This window comes from Amblyomma americanum, chromosome 1 (assembly GCF_052857255.1).
Source record: "Amblyomma americanum isolate KBUSLIRL-KWMA chromosome 1, ASM5285725v1, whole genome shotgun sequence".
In the NCBI taxonomy this organism is placed as follows: Eukaryota; Metazoa; Arthropoda; class Arachnida; order Ixodida; family Ixodidae; genus Amblyomma; species Amblyomma americanum.
The window spans coordinates 221,534,222-221,558,555 of NC_135497.1; the positions used below are offsets into that span (position 1 = coordinate 221,534,222).

Sequence of the window (24,334 nt, forward strand, 5' to 3'; positions counted from 1 at the left end):
GCGCTAGTGCGCACGTGCATAGAGGATCGATGGTGTATATCCGCGGAAGGAATACAAAGCGGTCGGGGGCCAGCCTTGTTTGTAAACAGCCGCGCCCAACGCAAGCATTCCGCGCGCCGTTGGGCCGGCGGCTTTCCCTTGGCCCAGTTTCCATGGGGTGAGGGGCTCCAACGGGATGGCGGTCACGCGTCCGAGCGCGTAGACGCGCCGTGGTCTTCATCTTCATCCTCAATTCTGATGCTCCCCGCGACAATTGGAGGTTCACAAAACTCCGCTCCTCGTATTCCGTCCGTTCATTTGCTTCCCGCAGCTCGGAAAAATGGGACTATGAGTGGTAGGCATTCCGTCGGAATTTGAGCGAGCCTGTGTGGTGTCGCAGAAACGTGATGGAAAAGGCGCGCTCGTCACAAGTTTTGTCCTGTTTCACTACTCCTTGGTGGGAAAACGACTTTTTCGAATAGAGAAACGAGCTGGGTGTTATCAATGTCTTGCGTGTGGCAGCCTTAATTGCCTCGTTCAATATTCCTACGATATGACGTGGACGATCTTACGCTAAATCTTCTGAAAGCGTCCGAAATATTTGCGCTGTATGGAGGTTGCCGCCCCGGCTTGCAGGTGACAGACGCCTGAGCCCCAGGAAAGTACGACCGATATTGCGAATTCTTCCGCAGCGGTACGCAGCATGTTTACCTAAAGCGAATCGCAAGAGCTACAAGGCGCGAACGGCAAGGAAAGCGAATCGGAGTCGAGGAAAACGGGTGAGCAGAAGACGCGGACTCGAGCGTGGCGTGAAGATTTATTGAGAGTTTGCGGAGCAGTATTAGCATGTCAGCAGACGCATGGGCGCGGGTTTTTCGGTCGCCTCGTGCGTCTCGCTGGGGCCGTGCTTTCCTTCCTTTTGGCGACGTTTCACTGCTCTTGTCAGGGGCCGGTGGGGGTCATTGGCCCCTCGTCAACTGCTCCTTCTTCCTCGTCATTGGCTGTGTGCGCTGAAGAGCTATGAGCTCCTCGTCACGTTTTCTCTTTTTGTGTCTTGTCGTTGCTTTCGTCTAGTGCCAGCGAAGTCCTGAGTGGGAGAGTGACATTTGTCACATGAACAGCGAATTCTTTCGTGTGTTTGTCTGCGTTCGGCACCGGAGGAGTGATATGCGCCTTCCGCCATCCTATCTTGGCCAGTAAAAGCGCGTTTCTTCGACTGTCGTTGCGTTTTACAATTTAACCTACTGCGCTCAGCCAACAGGTGCACGTATGTCACCGCTAAAATAAAGTTCCTCCCTTGACTCTGAGCTAAGTTGTAACTGCAACGACCACCACAGGCCTCTCCTCGAGTAAGAGCTCCAGTATACTATATGTGCGCTCAAAAGTACTGAGAGGGCGAAACGTTCATGTTCGACCAACTGCATGACATCAATTGAATCGTGTAATTTTAGTTTCATTTTCCTCATTATTTCACGGACCAATAATGTGTCTCCCTTCTCGCAGCTTCGCGTTGAAAACGCCGTAGCACACGAACTACACAGCTTAGCGTGGTCACCTTTTCGCCACCCTGCATGTCTGAAAACGAATCCAGGTCTGTGCGATACGACGTTAAAATTTCCCAGGGGCCAATTTTATAGGCTGTATGAACCTCGCCATACCTACTTCACGTTCATGTCACTCACGAAACCATTTCGCGCCTAAACTTTTTTTCTCCCCTCCCTGTCTAAGCAGTACAGCGCGCCTTTTTCAGCCCGCGTCGTCCCGTGCAGCACGTACGCGACGTCGGCCTCAACCTCCGCTCTTCGCGTGCGGCGCGTTCCTCAGAGCACTCGTGCGGAAATTTTGGAGCGAAAAGTTTCATTCTGCCTCTTCGCCGAGGCGTCGCTGGCAGCTTACAAAGACCCGTGGCGGTTGCGCGAATATTAATATCGCGCCCACGGCAATTAGTGAGACGCGCCACGACGAGGCGCGTTGTGGCTCGTTAAGGGTCTTTCACGAAGAAAGGAATTTGAAGGAGGCGAAAAAAACAAACAAGTAATCTGAATGGGGAGGCGGGTGGAGTAGGCTATATGAAAGCGAGCAAGAAGTCAGTGTCACAGAGAAAGGGGGCGAACCTGTTTCTAATGTTCCACTGCGCGCTCCCTTCCGGTGCGCGCAGGGGGGCGGCTCGCGCGACGGTGATGGGTGTGCGCAGCGGTTAGCTAACGAGCCAGAACGCCTGGCTGCCGCGTAATCCTCGCGCGCGCGCCGTGATTTGCATAAGGTCTCAGCACTGCGTCGTGCCGTCGCTGGTGGCTTCCGCGCTTCGCACTTCGTCGCAGCGGTCCCGCGGCGCCATTGTCGCCGCCTCGCTTCCGAATTAGAGGTGCGGAGAGAAGCTGTGTGCGCGCCATGGCATAGGCATGCGCACCACCGCGCTTTCGACGGTTATAAATGCGGAACATCTCGTTCCGGATGAGCGCGCTGGCGTGCCTCAATTGCCGATGCCACGTGGTAGCAAATCGGGCGGGCGTCACAGTTTGTAGACTCCGTGGCGGGATCAAGATGGTGAACTGGCAGCGGCAGGCGACGTGTAGCCCCGCGTCCCCGTTGTGGACGCAGTGTAACGGGACTGCTACTCGTCCCCGAGACCCAGTCATGCTGCAAGTGACTTCAGTTCAAATTTTCCCTGTCTGTCATCATCATCATCATCATCATCATCATCATCATCATCATCATCAGCCTTACTACACCCACTGCAGGGCAAAGGCCTCTCCCATGTCTCTCCAATTAACCCTATCCTTTGCCAGCTGCATCCACCCTTTGCCTGCAAACTTCTTAATCTCATCCGCCCACCTAACCTTCTGCCGCTTCCTGCTACGCTTACTTTCTCTTGGAATCCACTCCGTTACCCTTAAGGACCAGCGGTTATCTTGCCTTCGCATTACATGCCCTGCCCAAGCCCATTTCTTTCTCTTGATTTCGACTAGGATGTCATTAACCCGTGTTTGTTCCCTCACCCACTCTGCCCGCTTCCGATCTCTTAACGTTACACCTATCATTTTTCTTTCCATGGCTCGCTGCGTTGTCCTTAACTTAAGCTGAGCTCTTTTCGTTAGCCTCCACGTTTCTGCCCCGTAGGTGAGTACCGGTAAGATTATGCTGTTGTACACTTTCCTCTTGAGGGAAATTGGTAAACTGCCACTAATGATCTGCGAGAATTTGCCATATGCGCTCCACCCCATTCTTATCCTTCTAGTTATCTCCTTCTCATGATCCGGATCAGCTGTCACTACATGCCATAAGTAGACGTATTCCGTCACAATTTCCAGGCTCTCGCTGCCAATTGTTAACTGTTGTTCCCTTGCTAGGCTGTTGGACATTACCTTGGTTTTCTGCATGTTAATTTTTAGACCCATCGATCTGCTCTGTCTGTCTAACTCTTTGATCATGATTTGCAGTTCACCTCCTGAGTGACTCAGCAAGGCAATGTCATCAGCAAATCGCAGATTATTTAGGTATTCTCCATTTATTCTTATTCCCAACTGTTCCCAATTCAGGCCTCGAAATACCTCCTGTAAACATGCGGTGAACAGCATTGGCGAGATCGTGTCTCCTTGCCTGACGCCCTTCCTTATTGGAATTTTATTGCTGACTTTATGGAGGACTATAGTAGCTGCGCAGTTGCCATATATATCTTCCGGTATTTTGACATAAGGCTCTTCTACCCCCTGATTACGCAATGCCTGTATGACTGCTGAGGTTTCCACTGAGTCGAATGCTTTCTCGTAATCAATGAAAGCTATATATAGAGGTTGGTTATATTCTGCACATTTTTCTATCACCTGATTGATAGTGTGAATATGATCTATTGTGGAATATCCTTTACGAAAGCCTGCTTGCTCATTTGGTTGATTAAAGTCTAACGTTGCCCTGACTCTATTAGCGATTACCTTAGTAAATACTTTGTAGGCAACGGATAGTAAGCTGATCGGCCTGTAATTTTTCAAGTCCTTGGCGTCTCCCTTCTTATGAATTAAGATAATGTTTGCATTCTTCCAAGCTTCTGGTACAGTCGAGGTCATAGGGCATTGCGTATACAGGGTGGCTAGTTTTTCTAGCACGATGTCCCCTCCATCCTTCAACAGATCTGCTGTTACCTGATCCTCCCCAGCTGATTTTTCCCTTTTCATTGCTTCTAAGGCTTTCTTTACTTCATATTTCGTTACTGGCGGGATGACGCATTGCTGTGCACTGCTGTCTTTCTCATTAACGCTCTGATTACATTGGCTACTGTACAGGTCTGTGTAGAACTCTTCGACTACGTTAACTATCTTATCCATATTGCTAAAGACATTGCCCTGCTTGTCTCTTAATGCATACATCTGGTTTTTACCTATGCCTAGTTTCCTCTTCACTGTTTTTAGGCTACCTCCGTTCTTTATAGCATGCTCGATTCTCTCCATATTAAACCTCCTTATGTCGGCTACCTTGCGCTTATTTATTAACTTTGATAGCTCCGTTAGTTCTATTCTATCGGTAGGGTTAGATGCCCTCATGTTTTGGCGCTTCTTAATCAGATCTTTCGTCACCTGAGATAGCTTCCCGGTATCTTTTCGAACTGTCCTACCGCCTACTTCTACTGCGCACTCCGTAATTATTGATGTCAGATTACCGTGCATTGAATGAACATCAAGATCGTCTTCCTCAGTTAAAGCCGAATATCGGTTTTCCAGCGCTATCCTAAACTCCTGTGCTTTCCCTCTTACGGCTAACTCGTTAATGGCCTTCTTCTTCACTAGCTTCTTCCGTTCCCTCTTCAAGTCTAAGCTAATTCTAGACCTTACCATTCTGTGGTCGCTACAACGCACCTTTCCGAGGACGGCCACATCCTGAATGATGCCAGGTTTAGCGCATAGTATGAAGTCGATTTCATTTTTAATCTCACCATTGGGGCTCTCCCAGGACCACTTCCTGTTTTCTCGTTTGCGGAAGAAGGTATTCATGATCCGTAAATTATTTCTATCCGCGAATTCGACTAATAACTCTCCCCTGCTATTTCTAGAGCCTATCCCATAGTCACCTACCGCGTGGTCATCAGCCTGCTTCTTGCCCACCTTCGCACTGAAGTCGCCCATCAGTACAGTGTACTGCGATTTTACTTTATTCATTGCCGATTCTACGTCCTCATAGAAACTTTCAACGGTCTGGTCATCATGGCTGGATGTGGGTGCGTATGCCTGCACCACCTTCAGCTTGTACCTTTTATTAAGCCTAATTACGATAGCTGCCACCCTTTCGTTAATACTATAGAACTTCTCTATGTTGCCAGCTATATCCTGATTAATGAGGAAACCCACACCTAGTTCTCGTCTGTCCGCTAATCCGCGATAGCACAGTATGTGCCCGTCCTTTAGTACTGTATACGCCTCACCTGTCCTAACTTCACTAAGCCCTATGACATCCCATTTAATGGCCGCTAGTTCCTCAAACAGCCCTGCTAGGCTAGCCTCACTAGATAAGGTTCTAGCGTTAAACGTTGCCAGGTTCAGATCCTAATGGCGGCCTGTTCCTGTCTGTAACGCAGTTCAATTCGCACAATCCCGGAAATCGAATATATATATATATATATATATATATATATATATATATATATATATATATATATATATATATATATATATATATATATATATATATATATATATATATATATATATATATATATATATATATATATATATATATATATATATATATATAGTAGAATTTAGAATTTCAAAGGTCCTTCGTTTCTTCGAGGAAGGTTTACGAACCCTTCCTCTAGTGTCGTTCGGCTTGGAAGATGGAGAGGAGGCGAGCTTGTAGATGATGACAGCAGAGCACATATTTACAGCATACATATACGGAGCCAAACTGGAAAAAAAAAACAGTACTGAATTTACAAAAGAACAAACTTTGCGCTACTTTACTCATCGACCCGGCAGGTTAGAGCCTAAGTAGCATCACGTTACATGCTAAGCATGGAGCCCCAGTTCAGACTGGACTGGACGGCATCTGTTCACATGCGCTTTTAAGCACTTAATTAACAAAGGACTAAGGGCGCTCATTTTCAGTGGCCTGCCCTAAGCATCGATTCTCCAATCAACAATAACATGCGAGATAGGGACTACCCCGATGGTTGGACTTAGCCTCAAACCCAGGGTATCGTTAACAACACAAACCAAATAAAAAACAAATACGCCACCACTCTCTCTCAAGTGAGAGTATCCACACGTTCTCCCTTCGGAGCTAATCCGACTTGCCTCAGGCACACCGCCACCCACCATCGGTCCGCGTCGCCCGTCAGCAACAGAAGAGGGAGCGAAAGGGCGACGAAGCTGCCGCACTACCGACCGCGGGACACAGCTAATAAGCATGAAGGGGTTTGTCTGCCGCTCCGGGAAACCAGGTTAAGGATCGTCCCCGTTTTTCCACGGTTTGGTTGAGTGCGGCCTGTCCGCCATGACAGGTGTCCGTCACGGCCCTCCTGGAAATACGCTTTTGTTCACGATGCCCGGCGGGACGCTGCGGGTTCCTCTCCGATGCTAGCCTACGTCGTTAGGGGTGTATATATATATATATATATATATATATATATATATATATATATATATATATATATATATATATATATATATATATATATATATATATATATATATATATATATATACTGCCATCAAGATATATAACACTAATATGGATGCCACTCCGAAATAGACCCTTGTTTTGTGTACGTTTTCATCAGTGTTAGCACTACTAAACATGCGGCATTACGGTCCCAGTTCTTTGCGATTAGCTTCATGTCATTCCGGAATTTTTTCGAAATTTTCGGAAGTCTTGAATTTTTTTTCGCGAAATGGGGTGGCATACGCGAAAAAAGAAAAAAATTTCCGGGGCAGCTATTATCACAGTCTTATGTTCCAATGTAACACAAACACTGTCCAGGCGCTCATGCCGCATCGAAATGCGCTGAATCGCGCGGCTTTGCAAGTATCATAACAATTTTGGCTTGGGTTATGCACATACCCCTAATGAAACGTCCCATATGAGCCGTTCATATGGAGTTGTGGAAATACAGAGTCCATGCGATATAGATGGTTTATGGTTTCAGGGGGTTTAACGTCCCAAAGCGACTCAGGCTATTAGAGACGCCGTAGTGAAGGGCTCCGGAAATTTCGACCATCTGGGCTCTTTAACGTGCACTGACATCGCACAAAACACGGTTCTCTAGAAGTTCGCCGCCATCGAAATTCGACCACTGGGGCCGGGATCGGACCCGCGTCTTTCGGGCCAGCAGCCGAGTGCCATAACCACAGAAGCACCGCGGCGGCTCCATGCGATATAGAAAAATATATGGAAGTATGTATGGAGTCGGTGTCATATCCGCGCAGCTCTCACATGATTTCATATGGTGTGCTTGACGGCACACGGAGCCCTTATGTCCCCGTATGCGTTGTCAATACATAGTCCATATCGGCTCCCTATGTTCCATATGGATTTTATACAAGCCGTACGGAAAACGTATCAATTTATGAAACTCCTCAAAGGGAAGGCTTCACTGCAGATATCTTAGGTGTGCAAAAAATTCTAAATTCGTCGAAGAAGCTAGGTACTACATATATTAAGGTAAAATAAAGACTTGTGAAGGGACAATCACAGAAAAAGCAGAAAAGGCAGAACAAGGCTTCATGCAATATTGCATAATTCATGCACGTAACCAGTGCACGATCAAATTACCCCGATTTTGTGCTGAAAAAAATAATAATAATTGCGCGAAAAACAAAGAAGTAAAAACCAAGAAGTGTTGGTATTCAGCTTTCAGTCTGCCCATTTCCCTCATAGAACATGGGATACAAATAAATCAGTGCCTTCGGCTACGACGTCTCACATATAACAGCCTAATCACTGGGACGGTAAATCCATTGTATTTCTGCCGCAAAATATCACATTTTTTTGTTGGTGTCAGGCGATGCTTTACACGGCCTGCGAAGCAATTCATTATTCTGCACGAATATGCCAGCTGCTTCAGTAAGCTTGAAAAAAGGAGTCGAGCTCGTCTATGAAAATCACGAGATTTGTGTAGACGTGCTTTCGTGCTTGTGAAAATGGCACAGCATAGTATCTTGCACGGTGCGCGGACTTAAAGGCACCACCATCGCTACTTGTTAACGTATTGCCGTTCATGACATCACCATCATCAGCAGCAGCATCCTAACTACGTCCTTTGGAGGACAAAGGCCTCTCCCAAAACATTCCAATTAAACTCGTCCTGTGCCAGCTACGGCCATCTTATCACCCAAAACTATCTTATCCCATCTGCCCACAAGTGCGTAATTATTTCCCTTTATGCCCTGGGCTAGTATCATGTATTGTATTAACACCTCTCATTCTGTGTCATTCCATTCTTATCAGCAGCATCACCGACTGGCTGATCCAGGCTATATATCGAGGGAATTGCGGTGCCTTAGCCAGCGATGAAGGATAGAACTAGGACTCTATCGTTGTATTATTCCTACCCTGAAAAGGCGCACTCGATCACCACATAAAAAAAGAAGCTGCGCTAACTCAAGTAACGAGTAATACACGAAGGCCATGTCGTAGTATGCAAGAAAGCTCCGTAACCGTTTTGCTTTGCTTCCGCTCGCTGAGGGATCATGATAGCCCGACTCTGCGATATAGCCGAAATGCCTACCAATCACAAACCGCGCTCTCACGTGTCAACCGCTTCATAAGCTCGGCTCTTAGCTGGGTCATATGTTACGGCGCCGAATACGGAACGGAAAACTTCAGTGCCGGCTGCCTGTATAGTATACTTTCAGGGCGTATTCCACTCGACGATCGGGAGCAAATTGTCCTGCTCGGCGAAACTGAACAACGCGTTTCAGTGGGAGATTTGGATTCAGATCCTGAGTTCTGAGTGGACCGCGAACGGATATCTTATTCATTCGCGGATTCGGAGAGCTGCTCCGAATCGCCGGTTGGAATGCTCCATTGCAGTTTCCATGAGGCCGCAATGGGCGCCGCTGCTGGCCCCAGCAAGCCAGGACTGCTCGAGCGCTAGGGCGTTGCACGCGAATGGCCGGCACGTTTGCTACCTTACGCTACCGTGATGGCCGAAGTGACGGGTGCAAGGCGATCACGAATCGTTCTTACATGCGAGCTGCTTCGAGCATTAGACCCCCGGTTTGCCGGCGCGGCGCCAGCCGTATAGCGTCCACTTCACTGCCGGCGAGCTGTAAGCCAGAGCACATAGCCTCTACAACGCAGAACACAGCACGCTCTTCTGAAACAGAGTATATATTGAGACGACCGCCGAACGGGAGCGCTCAACCCGAGCTATATATCGCGGGCGAACGCAGCGACGCGCGCCGCAATTTCCGCGAATATCGCGGCAATCAGCCGGGCCGACAGCAGGAGTGTATACACGCGACCTTCGCGCGGAAACGAGAAATGATAGCAGCGCGCGCCTCGTCCGCCGGCGGCGGCCACAAAACAGAGACGGGTATAACGACACGCGGCGATGGGAAGAGCCGCATTGTCCTTGCGCTCGTGCTGCAGTGCCGCGAAAGATTGCAGTACAGGCAGCGCTTAAGCCTTCTCCCATATCGCTGGCCTCGTCAATAGAGCGCACATGACCTTGCGATGAGGCTAGATGTCCCTCGCGCCGTCGCCAAAGGCTCCGAGTATCGTTGGGCTGCTCGTCTGCGTCGGATGAGTCGTAAAACCCCGCGCGGACAGTGATCGGCTTTCGTCGACATTTTTTTTTTTTACGTCTCTGGTGCGGCTTCGTCGTCACTGTGCTCCATTCCGGGCTCGCTTCTTCGGACAGTGGCACTTATGGTGGCTAATTAAGCAATTTCCTGTGCTCGCAATTTTCGTTCGCGAAAGTTCCTGCTGGCAGGCTAAACGTCATCTTAAACGACAAGAGTTGAGCTGAGCGCGCATTTCGAAACCTACGCTTTACAGGTTATGGAAATCAAAGGAGCTATAAGCCCGTAATATCAAGTCAATATCAGTTGTGCAGATTTGACCAAGAGCAGAGGTTTATCAAGGCAGAAAAAAAGCTATAATGCTCATGTATCCTTTGAGACTGACTATGCTTTTTTTTCACACTAAATGTGTGGACAATTTTGCGACGAGCAAGTTTATTGACTGAGCTTCGCAAATTGTTTCTTCCAACTGACAACACTGGAAGCATGAAAATACAAAGATGCCTATCGACTTGGAGTGCTTGTGTTGAGCTATTTAACGATAACGTGTTGCATTGCATGGCGCTCGAAGATTTTAACGCGATAGCGTTAAAGGCCTCATGTCGCAGAAAACCCGGCGTCGGCGTCGGTGTCGTTGGTCGTGGGCAAAAAAATCCACGAGGAATCCCCAGGGAAGCAACCTAAGCGGCATGCAAGTCGCATAGGTCACGTGACTTTGTGACGCCATCACAACCTGCCCACCGGATTGTGCGCAAACTGCCCATCGTGGCAGGTGGCAGTTAAATGAATGATTAGTGCTGCGGTGGCAGCACCTGCCATCGCAGGGCAGCGGCCGATGCACTTCTGAGCCACGAGTGTTATAAGCAGTCCCAGGGCGCTATAAATGTAAAGTAGAGAACGCCCAATTCCGCACATATAGGCATTAATCCATTAGCGCTTTCGCATCATACCCTTAAGACGGAGTTTAAGTGCCCTTTCCAGTTTTTTTTTTGTGTACCTCACTGAGGCCCTGGACATACGAAGAAAAAGAGGATCGCGGCGTCATTAGCTATTGAACCCGCATATGCGGAGTATTCTGGTCCAGGATGCGGGCGCGCTACCGATGAAGTCACAAGCGCTTTTTATATACATACATGGTTTTTAATAAACTCATTACTATATATGTGCAGAAGCACGATCGACTTAAGTCACTAGCGCTGGTAGTACGTACGAACAACGAAAAAAAAATGACAGGTGCTCGGTGGGCGCATCCAACGGAAATGCGTATATTATACGTTCATTATACGTTCATTCCCCTCTGCTTTTCACAACACGTGAAAGACATTTCTTTGCACCCACCTTTATTGAACACTGTCTCCTGTATCCACCGACACTCAGTTCTGGAGGTGCGCTCGCACACAACCACTTCACCGGAAGTGTGACATCCGGAGCACACACGCCGCTCTGCTATCTCCGCGCTCCTCTTCTCAGCTCACTTTCCTCCTCCACCTTCCAATGTAGCCACTTGCAGTATTGCTCTCATGGCAACGACCATCGGGTTGCGCATTCCTCCGCCCACGTCAGAACCTCTTCCGTCCACAGTGGCCACCATCTGGGTTCTTCCCCTGTCAGCCACATTCTGGCCTCTCCCTCCTTTCCCTTCAAGTGGAGAGGGGTATTTCTCTCCCCACTTTGCCACCTGCCAACCGTGGCAGGCTTTATTGGGGGCTTCAGAGAACACCGGACGTCGCACAGCTTATTTTCGAGACGGAAGGTTCTAATGCTGTCGCATTAAATAAGAAGAAGAAAAACTCCGCCACGCCAACCATCGGTTGGCAGAGGCAAGGCAGGAAGAAAGCGCGAGGCCTCCGCCTTGAAGGCGGGCGCAGGCTTCGTTGGTGTTTGCGATTCGTGGAGGCTTCATTTTGTTATCAAGTTGCGCGTCTATTTCGAACGGAGGCCTACTTCTTTACGTTGCGGCCTTGCCGCCCGGGGACGCTGCGCGCTCTCATGGGCCACTACAAATACGTGTTGTCACGGCCCGCGCTAAGAATCTCTGTGGGCTGCGGAACTGCGAATATAAAGAGGGGGCACAAAATGGCCGAGGGCGTAGCGAGGCGTCGAGCAAAGAGGGGCGACGTAAGAATGTGAGCCTCCCGTCATCTTACGCCGCATCCGACTGCTAGTTCGAAAAATAGGATCACGGATAATTGCTTTGACCCAGCCTGCGACTTGTGCGAGTGACTGGTTTGAAATCTGTGGCCGTGAGTGGCAGCCAATCGCCACCAGAAGCTGTTTCAAGAACGAGACACTTTCGGCGCTTTTGGCGCTGTGCGTAACCTGCCGACAATCACTGACGGAGGGCACAGTGCCTGCTACGTCTGCCTGTAGTAGTTTCAGATACTCGGAGTACCCAAGAGCACTTCCGTCGCTAGACTGAACTGCAGAACGTTTGATGTGGCCCAGAGTGCCCTTCATGCACGCATGATGACTACGCAACGTCGTCGGCAATTTCGAGACCGCGAGACAGCTGGCGAACGTGCCAGTCGACATGAACGCGATGGTCAAATGCCTGCCGAGACGCCTAGACGCGACGACGAAGCTATAGGCGCTCAGGTCAAGCGCCTCTGGCTCCACAAGTCTTCTTGCCTGAAATACTCATGGTTAAACGCACTGTAGAGGCCCGGTTTATGTTTCTCCGTGACACTCCACTCCACGAAAAGTGCTGTAAGGTCTTCGTCGTTCATGATTTCTCTGCGGCCACCTTTAAAAAAAAGGTGAGCCGGGTGAGGACATTAGGTCTAGTACTGCGACCGCGGAGTGTGCGACGGCGGAATGTACGTGCGACGGCGACATGCTCGACGGCGACATGACGGCCGCTGTAAGATTCGACGCGTCGTTTTTTTGTCTTATTTTTTATTGTGGGATTGTATGCGAGTTGGACAGAAACCCAGACCTTAATTTTCGCTCTACGGCGATGTACGTACAGCGTTTTTTCTGGGATGTTTCAGTGAGCGGCACGCACACCATAGGAACTGAACGACCTCATGGGTCGCTGAGTGCGGCAGCGGGGTCAGATGCTCTTGCAGTGGCAGCTGACATCCGGTCAGTTTGGAATCCCGAAGGTTCGTCGGTCTTTGTGGACGGTTGCGTGTGCGATGCGCCATGTTACGTACTCCGCGGGTGGCTGTACGAAGGAGAGTGAGAATGGTATCACTTTGGACGAATTGGAAAAACTCTATTCTAATGTCAGGGGGAGCGCTAGTTCATCTCTTTTACTTTTTTGCGTGGAGAGGGTGGGGGATATTTTCCTATTTAATTGCCACCGCACTGCTTTTCAGGGGTCACTTTTCTGGAGCCAGGTGGGCAGACTTCACGCTCGAAGCCGCGGAGAGGGTCTGCGGGCCGGCCAGAAAGTTTGTCAATGACAAGTCGTCGTTAGTACTTTGTGCATATTTCCTGCTTATAAATAATGTGTCTTTGATCTCTCTCGAGTTCCCGTAAAACCCGTAAGTCTGAACAAAAAGAAGGCAAGGGGAAAGAACAGCCCTCCTTCACTTTCACCCCACAACCATTACCTTAGCATTAGTTAACCTTCTCATGGCTCTCCTTACTGAACCCCGGCAAATCCATCGTCGTCGGTGTGTGCAATGTCACTAAGACGACGACGACGACGACGACAACAACAACAACAACAACAACAACAACAGCGACGCTGTAACCCAGCGACACACCACCCTCTGGCACAAGGACGAGTACCTGTGCTTATGGCCCGGAGTGAAACCAATCGACCGGTGAAAGAGCTGACCTTTCCCGGAATCTTCTCCGGACGTCCTAGAGAATCAAATACTGACAGAGGGCGGTCGGCGAAACCAGACATCATGTATATGGCAGTGAAAGCCGCGAGAGTAAAAATTCGAGACCGAATGCGCATCATGTTTCGAAACGGGAATGACTCGAGCGACATAACCTGTGTCCGTATCAACATTCTTTTTTCTAAACAATTCATTCAAAAGAGGAATCGCCTGCATGTTATTTTCGGATAATGACGTGCACAGCACAAAAGCATGAGAACAATTAAGACGCAGCTCCGAGTGGTGTCGTCACAGGTGGCTGGCCTAATCATTGCGCGTGCCCATAAATCGTCACGCTTGACGTTACAGTTTACCGCTGTGGTGCGAAGGGAAAATTCAAGTTCCCCCCTCCCTCTCCCCCCCCCCCCTCCCGAAAAAAAACACACTATGATGAATTTCAAGGGGCACAGTTCTACTGCATCAGAGAAAGGAACCACTCAAACTGTTCAGCAAAGCTGGCCCCTCTTACCTCTGTATGTCCCTCCAAATTGGGTGAGCTGTTCGCCGCTCCCTCAAAGTGCTGCACACTGGCGGTCATATCTGAGCCACTAATCTCAAATCGTATATAAGTTTTAGCTACGCAGGCGCATGAATTGTTCCCAGCCGAGCTTGTAGTCACCGCAGCGATTAAAAGGAAGCTGGAATGAAGCAGATTTTAAAGGTGGTCTTAGGGCACGAGGGATCTCTCGGCAACTGTTGCGCACAGCGAAACTCAAAGACGCCTGTGTACTGTGCGAAATCAGTGCAATTAAGTTAACCCTCTGATACCCAAATTATGAAGAATACAATGAAAAAAATTATAACCTCCACATTATGCTAGCTAATGTAGCCACGTTCAAAAGCCAGCCTGAAAAATTTCTTAGCACCGCAAAAATTTGAAAAATCGGAATGTCACGAATTCTCTAAATTAAACATTTGGTCCATTGTGTTCAACTATTCCGAGCTGTGTGAGAGACTAGTTCGAAGGCCCTGAGAGTAGGCATTTTTTACGCATCGGAACCTGTTCCAATTTTTGCTTCAGAAAAGTTGTCAGAAATAAGAGGCAAGGAGTTGAACGCTGAGTGGAAACCGCACATTCATGTCCCCTTTGAACGAGTTAGCATTAGTATTGCCATCTTCGCAAAAAAAGTGACCGTCGTTGAAAGTTTTAAGTCTCGGCAGCCAGAAGTGAAGAACGAAAAGAAAAGGAAAGCCGCAGTGACTGCCTCGCTTCTCGGTAGACACGTCAACCACGCCGTGAAGACAAGTGGAGATGAGGGTGAAGCAACAATAGTGGGGCTTCAGTGGGCAAAACCAGGCGTCGTTTGCGGTTCGAATACTCGGTGTAAGAGAGTAAAAAGTGCAGAACCACCTCCACCGAAGAGGAGAATTCATGGCTACTGGACATCTGATTTGAAATAATTCAACAACCTGTATATAAGTGAACTGTCAAATCGAAACTTAATTTGTCTTTCTTGTGAGGAAATCAAGTTCGTCAACACAAATCGGTCACACATCGGAGTCGCAATCATGCCCAGCATTTTAGGACAAAATTTTTGAATATTGAAATATTTTAAGGTATTGTTATGGAAATATTGAAGATAATAGTTCATTATTCCGCTATGTAGCAAGATCTTTCTTTTAAAATGTTTCCATCACTCTCATCGAGCACTGAAGGCTGCTATAGAAAACCAATGGGGAGCGCATTTGACGACAGCGAAAATGTGAATATAAAAACAAATTCAAGCCTGCCGACGGGAGATCTGCGGATATAGTGATTGGCACATATCAGAAGAATGTACCATTCACTTCAATATTTCCATAATAGCAACTTACAATTTTCCAGTTTTCAAAATGTTTGCCCGAGAATGTTGGGCATGACCTAGAGGAGTTTACAGTTGCTGCTATCGAAGTGCTCTGCAGCTGCAGGAGGCCCCACTGGTAATGCACAAGCCGTCACTGCTAGTTTCGTCTGGTCAGTTGGCAGCAAGACGCCACTGAATAAAGCAGTGTGCAGCGTCGGCTTCGCATTCAAAACAGCTGAGCGACTTGGTCAACGCATTTGCATCAACATCACTGCATGCGGCCAGCCGCGCACGTACAGTTTAGTCTGTGTTCCGGTTTATCCCCGGAAGGCTGACGGAACATTCGAGCTGTTTCTGAAAATAAATGTCTAATGAGGAAGAAGGCCGTAATGTCACTGCTCTGATCAAGTCGCTCTGCCTTTCACCTTTCTTATGCTACTACGACAAAGCGCACCGCCTCATTTAATGACGTCAATCTGCCGACGTAGCGGAGGTTAACGAGAGTCATGACTCAAGCATCGGCAGTGTGTTCACCCCTAGCAGAGTGCTAATTGAGGTGCGAGCGAAGCCGCTGGTTTCTGAGATACTGAGCTTAATCTAGAGTACACAACTGGGTGTGTTGGCGCATTTGGAACGTGAAAAACGCAGCTCAGATAGACGAGGACAGAAAAAGAACGCCCACAGACACAGGCCCGCATCTGTGCGCGTTCTTTTTCTGTCCTCGCCCATTTGCGTCAAGTTTTGCACGTTCCATAAGCTTAATCGTAAGCTCTCTGCACATTCGGCCCATTTTGTCAAGAGACTCAAGACACCCGGAGACCTATCCAGTTGTGGTGCCGTATATCTTTCTTGGCTGCATGTGTTATTCCTCTGAGCGCTGAGTTATTCCTTAAGGCATGGGACGGCACATTTCTGCCCTATAGTACAGCACCGCTGCCCGCCCGACCACCATGCGTGCGGGTGGGAACTTGGCCTGTGCCCATCAGGCGCCCATAAATCGAACTGGGGGCAGTCCAGCGGTGTTTGGCCAGCCCTACGAGAGACGCGCAGCCTTCATTACGGTATCGCCCCACAACTAAGAGACAGCCCGTAAGCCACCGATCCGGCCTTCCAATTTCCTTTCTTTCTTCCCCCTTATTTGTCCTTATGTCTTCGTCTTGCGTCCCCCCCCCCCCCATTCCGTCGTTTCGGGCGTGCCTGTCCCCCCGGACAGCAGCCATTATCTCGGCTGGGCCGCAGTGCGCCAGGAGGGAGGGGACGGGCGGCAAAGGGGCAGCGGAGAGCAGCGACAGCGCCCCAGGTGCTGAATTATTGAGGAGCGCGAGCGGAGGCGGATGGAATTCGTTCCGAAACCGCCAAGGCCTCGTCGCCGCAGGCTGACGCGTCGCCGCACGGGCCACACCACGGGCGCCCATTACGCCGCAGCGGCGCGCGCTCCCTGCCCCCTTTGCGCCATCTGGGCGGCTTCGCTCTGCTGTCGTCATGCATGCCCTGCCTCGCGTGATTGCGACGTGAGAGCGCCCGCACTGTCGACTCGCAGAGCGCACGGCGTGGCACGCGATACACGTGTCGAACCTTACTTGGGCCGAACGCGTGCTTCTCATTTTCTTCCCTTCAGCGGATTGCCTGTGCACCGCATTCGCGTGGTGGCGTAAACTGGTTTTGAACTTGCACAGCGTGCAACGCAGCAATAAACACCTGCGGCATAATCTGCACATGCATTAAAGTGCTTGTCGCAGAGTTGGAGGTAAATATTATTCTATCAAGGACTCCCGCAACCGTTCTCTTGCGCTCTATTTCTCTCGGACACTCAGTCACTCAGTCGGCCAGTTTGCCAGGCGGTCGATTGGCCTGTCGGTCGGTCAGTCAGTCGTTCAGACGGTCGTCGCTTAGTTATTCAATTCATCAATGAATCAATCATTTAATCATCTCTCGGACAGTCGTTTATTTAGTTGTGATTTAATAAGTCAGTCAGTCATTTGGTATGTCAGCCATCAATGAATCAGCCTTTCGGTCGGTCGGTCGGACGGTCAGTCGGTCATACCCAGCAGTACTAGGCAAAAACATTTTTCAGTGGGAAATAGTTCATGAACGCAATTTTTGCATCTATTGTAAGATTTCACTATAACAATCTTTATAATATCCGCAGATCTCCCCTCGGCTGGCTTGAAATCTTTTCCTATCAACGTTCTTGCTATCGTCAAAAACTTTCCCCATTGGTTTCCTATGGCAGTCTTAACTGCTAAATGCGAGCGATAGAATAACTTGAAAAGAACTGAGATTTTGGTACGCATCGGAATAATGGACCTTCAATATTTCCATAACAGTACCTTGCAATATTCCAAGATACAAATTTTTTATCCAAGAATGTCGGACTGAATAAGTCAGCCATAATGATTTCGTTGGTCGATCAGTCAAGTAGTCGATCTGTATTTAGTATGTCAGTCGTCGATGAATCAGCCAGTCGATAGGTCGGTCCGTCAGTCATTCAGTCTATAGTGACTTAGTAAGTCAGTCATCAGTGAATAATCTGTCGGTCGGCCGGTCGATCACTCACCCAGTAAGTCAATCGTTTTGTCATTTAGAGAGTAAGTAATCAACTATTCACTCACTGAGCCACTCATTTGGTCAGTCATCAATTAGTGAGTCTGTCATCAGTGAGTCGCTCGGCTGGCCATCGCGCACCTACACTTTGTGCTCTCCATCTATGAGCAGAACGCACAGCCTCCCTCGCGCCAGACCTGCCGTATTCTTCCGACCTCAGTGATTCATGCGAAGCTGATGAACGAAAGTCCGCGAGGTGGTATATATTCCCCCGTCTGACGTCAGTATACTTTTCTGCTTCGAGGCAGAATATTTACCGATAGTATCTCCCAGCCTACCGAGTGGTTCTTCGATTGCCTCACAGCACCGATCGACGCGTGCAGCGCTGCTCGATAGCTTCGCACCGGAAGACGGGAAGTAATGTCTCGCAAAAATCACAGACGCGGAACGAATACCGTCCGCACCGCACGTGTGTTCGGGCACTGACGTAGGACGATGTGCAAGTGCTGGCAAATCACGTCGCACAGAGTTTGCTAATGGACTGCGCGGAGACGTCGGAAGCAACGCGAAGCAGCCTTCTCACGGATTTGGCGTTTCCAGGGGTGGAAGCAGGCTCCAACTTTTTGGAGCAGGCAAGGGAGCAGCAAAAGTCTTATTTTGGAGCAGCTTTGGAGCAGCAAAAGTCCCATTTTGGAGCAAGTTTGGAGCAATTTTTAGGCTATTTTGGAGCACTTTGGAGCAGAATGGCGACATTTAAATGCGACTGAGAGCAATTTTGTTTGCAACTGGACCAAAAATTGCATAAATATTGATCACGGATCCCACAGGCCAGAATTCATGAAAAGGACTGCAATTGTTCTAAAAATATTTGCTACAGTTCATGAAAAAAAAATAGACATGTGGCAGCTACAACAAACAGTAGCAGCAGTACATTAGATGTTATTAATTTCAGTTCAGAAAAAGAGAAAACAACAACATAATGGCGACAGTTTTATTTGTGTCAACAAACCCAGAGCACTTCAGTGCAAAACCACCCCATATATGACAATGACAATAATTAGCTGTGACAATTAAGGTTAACTATTTCAGACTAGTTTACTACTGAATGTATAAGAGAAAGCAAGTAAAAATTGCATCAAAGGTGGTAACTGGCTTGCAGCAAATATAATGACTAGAAGCAAAGTGGACTAGAACTAGCTACTGCCATATAAAATGCAAAGACCTTGCCGATTAACATTAGAAACATGAAAAGAGCTCTGTAATCGGTTTGCACAAAAACATCACATAACGAAGATTCAGTTGGCCTTCATAGACTGAAGAGCTGAGTCAACCGTTTTGATTCGTTCTATCACAGAAGGCAGTTTAGAGTTCACATCACACAGCAAAATATTGCCACTCTCTACCTTGTCCATGTCCCTGTCAGCCACACCTTTGCTTATAAGCTCTTGTGCACTTGCAAGTAGAGCTTTGAGAGATGACAGTCGCTGCTGGAGGCTAGACTTCTCGTCCATCAGCTTCTTTCCCTCACATACTTCTGTTGGCTCCTCCTCCTCATGCTTTCGCTTCTGGGACGTTGCTGTCTTTTCTTCTTCGATTCGCTCCCGGTACACCTTGTAAGACTTTTCGACATTCCTGAGAATGTCCCTGGTCAAAGACACCTTTGTAGCATCTCCACTGTACCGCTTCATGAACGCCTTGGTTTGACGAAGGCTGGAAATGCTTGTTATGGACAAAGTACTTCGATGGTGGAGTGCTTGTTTGTTCTCACTAAATCCTCGTTCACAATCGGCATTTCCGTGAGGTAATGAAAGGGCTGCTTTGACAAGCTTAGTAATCCTTGGATACTTAGCCTGACCAGCAGGTGTCTGTAATGCAAACACACTTGACCAATGGGTGACCACATTAGGAGACAGTTCCCAGTCACTGGTTTCGCACATAAGCGAATTCCACTCATCAGTGAGGGATGACACATCGCAGGGTGGAATGACCTGAGGCAGTGCGTTAGCCACATAGCGCAGTGACGATGTGAAAGAATTCCCTTTTGTGTCTGGGTTTAAAAACCTTAAATGAAACAACAGCTTGTTGTCCAGTGGCAGCCTCGTGATCAGGTACTTTGCACAAGCTATGTAAAAGGCTCTTGCCTTGATGTAAAATGCCTTCTTCTCAGTAGGATTCCACAGTTTCATTGACTGCTCCGTGTCGAGGCCAATTTCAGGTTTTGCCTTCCAATTTTCAGAGGACTCTACATCAAGTTCTTTCAGTGGTGAGCCCTGCAAATGACTCTTGGCGCAGAAACCTCCCAAGGACCTGTTTCACGAGAACCAACATCTCATCATAGAAAACATGCAGGAGAGGGTCCTTGCTTTGGAAGAGCGTTTGAAATCTGTCAAATATCTGAGCAGCGTTTTGAAGGAAAAATAACTTTGCTCGCAGTGTTTTGTCACAAAACGCAGATGACAGACGACCGTGCCTCATAGATGAGCACCTTGGCTGTCCAGATTTGGAGAAGAATGCCTTGAGGGCATCAAATGACTTTAGTATCCGCTCGACACTAGGAAGCAGTGTCAGCCATCTGCTGTTAACGTGCCGCAAAAACTCTAGTTGGGGCAGTCCTAGATCACTCAGCAGCTCCTTCATGTCCGCGTGCCTTGTGGCAAACTTGAAGTAGTAGTGGACATCAGTTGCAAGAGACTCCACTTCTGCACAGAACATATCCAGCCCAGCAGCAAAAGCGTTGTGAACTTTGTGGAGGCCGCATTCACCGATGTCAACCATGTCTGGGCTCACTTCCTTCTTTAGCCTTCGCTTAAGGCTTTTCATTACGTTAGGGCCATCACTGTAAAAACATACCATGTTCTTCTTGCGAACGTCACTGAGGGCATCCTCAATGCAGGAAAACAGCTGATCAGCGGTCGCATGGCCCAAATGGAAGGACTGGAGATGCTCCACCACAACATTCTCAGTGCTGGTAGAGTAGTAGCGGACAAGCACGTCCAGCTGCTGCACCTTGGCCTCAGGGATTGGGGACTCATCAATCATGATGGTATAGAATGTGTCGGGCATGTCAAGCTCTTGGATTACTTTTGCCTTGAAATATGGCCCCAGGCCATCAGAAATAATGTACGAAAGTTTCTTGCGTCCACACTGGAAGCCTTTCGCTGTTTCTGAATCCAGAAACATGTGACGGTATGTCGCTGTTGCTGCGTCTCCATATGTGTAGGGGATGTTGTTTGCTACCACGGAGAGGGCAAAAAGAGTTTCTGCTCTTGTGACCTTTTCTTGAAGTGACGTTGCAGTCGCACTGTGTTGGTCCAGAGTGCTTTGAACCTTTGAACTCTTGGTAAGAACACCTTCTGCATTGCGATTTCTTTTCGCTTGTGCGATGTGCTTCTGAGAGCTCGCATGGCGGTATACCGCTGCAGTGCCATGTTGCCCGCAATGCACAGTGGTGCAGCAAAGCGTACAAAAGGCATCGCTGTCCTTAGAAGTTGGTCGACACCAGAGTGATATTAAATCTCCATTGGAGTCCTTTTTCCTTAACACATCGGTGTTTAGCTTAGTGCACCGCTCTAGACAAAAGAAAAAAAAAGCCACGAATCAAAAACTGTCTTCAAACAAAACCAGCAACAAGTGTCAGTTCGCTCACCACAGAAACAAGTATACAAATAGGTTTGATACCAAAATTTGTCCCACTCAATCCACTTAATTGCATTATTCCAGTGAGAACTATAAAGAAAAAGGACCTGCACTGTTCGCCCGATTGTCACATAACACTGCGCCGAGAATTCGAGCGACAGGACTTGCTTGGTAAACTTTAAAGCCTTTCAGTTCTGCATAACTTTTTAATAGCCACAACCAAACCACCAAAAGAGTGCAGCAGAATCTCGAATATACTGTGTCAGGACCAAGGAGGGGCCTAACTTACCCTATTCACTCGCATAATTTGCGCCCTCGCGAAAATGCGCACCCGGAATTTATTACACAAGCATATATGAAAAAAATGCAACAGAGTGCACGCGGGTGCACGCAGTGGAAGATCGGAGCGAACGCTTTGCCGTGTGCGGCTGTGAAAGGTGAGAGCAGCGTGGGGTCGCCGGCCGCGCCGCTGTGAAGATGTAACCACGCAGCTGGCCAGGCCAAGCCAAAGCAATGTCATCACTGCTGCGTGCTAAATGCGAGCACGACGGGTAGTAAGCCCGGTGCCCATCCCTTAGCAGCTCCACGTGTAAGAAGTTCGTAATTCGTTTGTAAATTAGTTCCGGTAAAGAAAATTCTATTCGCGCGCTGTTTACCCAGCCCACTCGCGCTGGCGGTTGCGTTCCAATACAAGGTGTCCGGAATCCAAAACAACCGAACCTCTGGTAGTTCGGTTTGCCGCTAGTCAGCCGGGCCTATCGCCAGGACGCCGTTTATTTCCACTGGCTCCGGACTGCTGGCTCTGCGATTGTATCGTTGCGTGCTTATTGCTTAGAGCTGCGAACGCAGCATCATACCATCCCGCGGGGATCGCGAAATCTCCGCATCTCTTTCTGGAGTTCTAAATTACTGAAAAAAGCGCACAAATGATGCGAGTGAACGTCTCGTTGTCCGCACAATAAATACAGCTTGCTAAGTGAGGTAAGTTCACAATACCGCCCACACTCAAACTATATTACCAGATAATAGTTAAAAGTACTTACTTTTACTCATGCTTGTGCAAGCCTCTCGTGACTGCCGTGCCGGCCGCCACGTGCAGGGACACCAGCGAACTGAGCTTAGAGGAAAAATTTTCCTCCCTCCATGGAACCGAGCGAACCCAACTGTCGATGCCAATGCGGTTGCGTCCGTTTCGTAGGGAGCACCCAGTGTTGCCCAGCCGACATTAACCCTCGGCTAAATTTGGCTCTGTATACTTGCAGTGGAAGTAAATTGCCGTTTAGGCGCAGCTTGGCGCAGGAGATCAAATTGGCACAGAATGGCGCAATTGGCGCAGCACTTCCACCCCTGCGTTTCCCCTGAAAAAAAAAAAAGTGGACACGTGACTGCATGGAGATACGCGCCATATGGAAAGGAAGTTGGCCTAAGCAGGCAGTTGGAATAAATAAATAAATAAATAAATAAATAAATAAATAAATAAATAAATAAATAAATAAATAAATGAGCTGGAATAAAGTTAGATTAGTGCAAACAGTTAAAAACAGCGTAAATATGCTTTATATGTATGGGAGAAGAAAAAAGAGTCAGAGGCAACTTAGTCCGCTGAGCGTGCTTTGCGCAGAGTGAATTTAAGATATGTGACCTTTGTATAGATGTGCTTCACTTCTTGTCATCGTCGCGATATCTCAGCCCATGCGACGCTGTGCTTATAAGTTCAATGTTGCGGGTTAATTTTTTGCCGCAATTTTAGGAAGGCTGAAAGCGAAAGAAATGCTTGCGTGCAGGACTCATTGGAACCCAAAGAACTGTCGAAATTAATGCGTAATGTTGTCATTCCTAGCATAGGTGTAGATCCCCAATGCAGCAGTAAACATTATCTTTCTGCTGTGGCTACAAGCTACTGTGGCTGTGCAATTGTGGCTACAAGCGCAAATCTACAATCAGACTGTGATTCGTCGAGCTCTTAAAGCTCTCTCGTCAATAATTCGATTAGCGCGAAGCCTGACATCATAACCTGGGAGGAGCTTCGAACTGCACTGCATTTTTTAAAGAGGGGGGCGACTAGAACAGTGCACTTCAAATTGCCATTTTTTTTCTAGCAAATCTCAATCGCATTTTTATTCTTTAAAATTATTTTTGTTTCCTTCACGCTTTGTTAAAATGATTTTTGCGTGTTTATGGACTCTCACGTATATGTAAGCTGAGTTATAGTGTGATCTTGTGTTGATGAATATTAAGGCGAAAGCCTTTAATGACTCATACTCCCGGTCGAGATCTGGTCCGTCTGTTACATCGCCAACCGGAAGTCACGACAACGGAAGTGACGTCATACCGTCCGTCCGTCCGTTACGCTCTTCAACTCGAAAAGAAAAGAAAACCCTTTGTGTACGATCGGAATCGAACCACCATCCTCCCGTTCCGCAGCCGAGCGTGCGAACGACTACCTCCGACTACGTTACTTGCTGCCAACGCATAAGAAGTTCTCCTTGTCCAGGACGCTGGAGAGTGTTTGCGGAAAGGCGTCGAATCAGACGGACCAACACCCTCTAAATACTTTCTTCAGGCCTCTCCAGGCCCTCCTTTCCACACGCGCTACGTCACGCCAAGTGTCCGGTCAGGCTGCTCACCAAGCGCGGCTCCGCTCCGCTCGGTTGTCTCCCTCGATGTGCTCGCGCTTGCCCGGGCAAGCACAGACACGAACGCAGTCTTGCAGTGAGCGTCTAGCTGCTGCTTGAGTCTTTCAGCCTGGCGTTGGGTGCATTTCCGTTCGCTCCTCGCACGGCTGTGTCTGTTTCGTGTGGCCGTTTCTTGTGTGGCGTGCGTA

At 48.4% G+C, this 24,334-nt stretch overlaps 1 protein-coding gene and 1 pseudogene across 1 annotated transcript in view; one reads left to right on the top strand and one right to left on the bottom strand.

Moving 5' to 3' along the window:
- The window catches only part of LOC144114660 (lysosomal alpha-mannosidase-like), a 346,286-nt gene that overhangs the window by 171,674 nt on the left and 150,278 nt on the right, over positions 1–24,334 (top strand). The gene's annotated exons all lie outside the window — the stretch shown is intronic.
- LOC144114659 (uncharacterized) lies at positions 18,731–22,749 on the bottom strand (annotated as a pseudogene).